The sequence below is a fragment of the Belonocnema kinseyi genome, chromosome 3 (assembly GCF_010883055.1).
Source record: "Belonocnema kinseyi isolate 2016_QV_RU_SX_M_011 chromosome 3, B_treatae_v1, whole genome shotgun sequence".
Lineage (NCBI taxonomy): Eukaryota > Metazoa > Arthropoda > Insecta > Hymenoptera > Cynipidae > Belonocnema > Belonocnema kinseyi.
Window position 1 is genome coordinate 157,578,226 of NC_046659.1, and position 3,905 is coordinate 157,582,130.

Below are 3,905 nucleotides of genomic sequence, written 5' to 3' on the forward strand. Positions count from 1 at the left end.
AATTTTTGTTTGTTGAAAATTTAACTACTTGTTTTAAAGTAGGAGGGGATAGCCTAGCTCCCTATAGAGGCTGAAAAAGATTAATTCCCAACAAACAATGTAATAGTTGATGTTATGTTTCAAATAAAAAACTGTTGAATTTGACCGAAAAAAACGAATTTTTTAAGAAAAACTATAAATTGTCAACTAAATAGTAGAATTTTTAAACTAAATTTTTAAACTAATAAAGATCAGTTTGAACTAAAATTGAAATAGTTACATTTTCATCACAAATAATAAATTTTCAACTAAAAAAGATAAATTTTCCATCGAAAATGGAATGATTAAATTTTGCGTTTAAAAAATTCATTTTTAACCAAAAATATAAATTGCCGACAGAAAATGTAAAATTTGATATTTCAGCGAAAAAAGATTAAAATTTTAAATAAAAAACAGTTAAATTTAACAAAAAAGTACAATTTTTCAACAAACGTTTAAAAAAGATACATTTTCAACGGAAAATGAGGTTATTATTATTTAAACAAACAAATGTTTTTGTGTTTAATAGAAAAAAGTTTCATTTAACCAAAAAGACCAATTTTTTAACAAAATGCTTAAATCCTTAACTTAATCAAACTATTTTTCAACCAAACTGTTGGATTTTTAAGGAAAAAATGGTTTTTCTATAAAAAACAACAAATCTTCAACAAAATGATAAATTTTCAAACAAGAAGTTGCATCTTTTACCATAAAATAAGTTTTCTATTTAAAAAAAGATCTTTAGCAAAATAACAAATTTTCAACTGACAAGATTAACTTTCTACCAATAAAATGAAGAACTAAAAAAATACGTAAATTTCCTACCAAATAGTTGAATTATCAAGTAAAAAATGTAATTTTCTATCGAAAATGGAATAATTAAATTTTCAGTTGAAAAATAGATTTTTAACAAAAAATATGAATTTCCCAAAGAAATGTTATAGTTTATATTTCAAGCAAAAAATATTTAAATCTTAAATAAAAAATAGTCGAATTTGACAAAAAATGACAATTTAAAAACAAAATGCTTAAATTCCAAACTTAAACAAATTAAATTTTAATCAAATTATTAAATATTAAGTTAAAAAATGTATATTTAACAAAAAAAAACGAATTTCTAACAAAGTAGTTGGATTTTCAACCCTAAAAGATAAATTTTCAACGAAAAATGAGACTATTATTATTGCAACAATAACATATTTTTGTTTTTAATAAAAAAGAAATGTTGAATTTAACCAAAATGAAATTTTTGTAACAAAATACTTAAATTCTTAACTTAAACTATTTTCCAACCAAAAAGTTGCGTCTTTTTTACCAAAAGATTGGTTTTCTATAAAAAAAATCTTTAATAAAATAATAAAGGTTGAACAAAAAAAGAGATATTTATAACTTCAACAAAAAAATAGTTTTATTTAAAATGAATAAAATAATTGTCTTTAACAAAATAAAAAATTGTGAACCAAACAGTTAAATTTTCAACCGAGATGATTAATTTCCTTAAAAAAAAAGATTTCTTAAGAAAATACATATGAATTTCCAAAGAAATATTTCAATTTTCAACCGAGAAGCTCAATTTTCTATAAAGAAAACGACTTTTTAACAAAGTAAATAAATTTCCAAACAAACCATTTTCAACAAACAATTTTTCAACCCAGAATGAAAAGGTTAAATTAAAAAAAAAAAAAGAATTTTCAACAAAAAATATAATAGTAAATATTACAACAACAAAATTATGTTTGAATATGGAACAGTTGAATTTCAACAAAACAGTTTAGTCGTCAACTAAAACATAGTTTTCAACCAAACCGCTTAATTTTAAATCAGTTGGTTTCATTTTCTACCAGAAAAGATGAATTTTTAACGACAAAAAATCAATTTTCTACCAAAAATGAAATAATTTACGTTTAAATTCAAATAATAAACTTATAATTAAATAAACTTATAATAAATTTTTCAATAAACGATGAATCTTTAAATAAAAGTAAATGAATTTTTAACAAAATAGTTGGCCTGTCGACCAAATAGTTGAATTTGCTAGCCAATTGTTAAATAATTGTTTTTTAATTATTCGCAGACAGAAAAAACTCTTACGTTAGAAATTCTTTTGACCCCCTTTCCCTCCACAAAGTAAGAAAGAAAAGAAAAAATCTCCCTCCCCCCGACCGAATGATTGGACAATGACGATGAGAGAAGGAGGAGATTTGAAGATGGGCAGATATGAAGAAGAGCAGAAAATTAATAAGAAGAATAAGAAGGAGAAGAAGATGAAGAGGCGTAGGATGATGAGGAAGAAAAGCAGCGGGGAAACTAAGTGGAAAAGCTCCGCCCGTTTTCAGGATGATCCCAAATCCCTTCCACCCTCAAATTTTTTCTGTGGTTTCCTCTTCCACATGCAGATCCACTTAAAACCACAATTAGTTCCGCTTTATCGGTAAAACCTAACGTTTCTATTCTACGATTCGTTGCTAAAACAAAAGTGAGTGCTAATTAATTAAATTATTAAATTTATTGTCAAAATTCCTTTTTTTTACAATAAGTGAGATTTTCTATTTCAGAAAAAGTTTTATCTTTCTTTTATATTTTATATATTCTTTATTATTATATTATTCTTTTACATTTTCAAAAGGGCAATAACGAGTGAGTTCTAATGGATTAATTGATCAAATTCATCGTTAAAATTCCTTTTTTTACAATAAGTGAAATGTTCAATTTCACAAAAAGTTTTATATATCTTTTACATTATATATTTTTTATTATTGCTTATTATTTTTTTAATTTTTCAAAAGTGAAATAAAAAGTGAGTGCTATTTAACTAAGCTATTCATTTTATCGTTAAAATTATTATTTTTTTACTTTTTAAAATTGAATTATAATTTTTACTTATTTAAATTTGGAAACATTTTAAATTTATGATGGAATAATGTTTTTTCGCATACCTAAGTAGTTTAAAAACAAAGAAAAATATTAAAAATTCAAGGTTTTTTGCCTGCAACATATAGTTCGGTCCTCTAATCTCTTTTATGAAAAGAAATATTTTTCGAAGTGTGCTTTCAATTATATTTCAACTGGTAGAATTGACCATTTTTGTAATTAACAAACAAAAAAAAGAATTTTCAAGTAGTACCGGAAAATAATTTACACTATTGAGTAAAAATTACATTATTCATTAATATTATTAATATTTATTTTATAAAAAGAAATTATTTTTTCCCTCTTGTCAGAAATGTAGATTTCACTTACACTCTTTTCACTAATTCAAAGGAACCCGCACCAAATGTACAGAAAATGGCTTTTTGTCAAAATTTATATGTACGCATATTTTTTCTTTTTTGTAATTTCGGACATGAAAGTGTTTCTAACATTTATTGTAAATTGATTCCTATACCCAATATTATTATTAGAAAATCCTGTGGTTTCGACTGTTTGAAAATGTCGGTTTCCTTGCTTGAATGTTTAGGGGATGCTAAAACAACACCCAAAATCCTGTATACACAAAATAGTGAGTCGGTCAAGTTTATGGGTACACAAATTTCGTATTGTGGATCTAATCTACCCAGGCGGAAAAATTATATATAGTTTATATATAGTGTGAAGTATTATATATAATATTCATTTGTTTTATACAAAAAATGTGTAAAATTATATATTTTTATTTTCTTAATTGCTGCATTTTCTTCAACGAATGTATATGAAAGGAAGGGAGTAAAGGTGGGTTTCCTCATGATTTTACAGAACTTTTCAAAATCAATTCTATTTTATTTATATCTCTCCATTATCGTGTTAAAATTCATCAATAAAACCTGAAAGCACGTGCATATAGTATATTGGGAGCCGAGCATAAATTACATAGACTTTTGTGTGTGTGTGGGTGGTTGGGGGGGGGGGGG

At 24.6% G+C, this 3,905-nt stretch overlaps 1 protein-coding gene across 2 annotated transcripts in view; it reads left to right on the forward strand.

Annotated features, from left to right (window-relative positions):
- Window positions 1-2,350: 2,350 nt before the first annotated feature.
- Window positions 2,351-3,905, forward strand: part of LOC117170394 (twist-related protein) — a 15,020-nt gene continuing 13,465 nt past the window's right edge. The window contains exon 1 of one of the 2 annotated variants that reach the window (XM_033357162.1): window positions 2,351-2,494. The gene's annotated coding sequence lies outside the window, so the exon portion shown is untranslated. Of the gene's footprint in view, window positions 2,495-3,702; window positions 3,727-3,905 lie in introns of those variants that run through there. The other variant, XM_033357163.1, reaches the window with a different exon arrangement.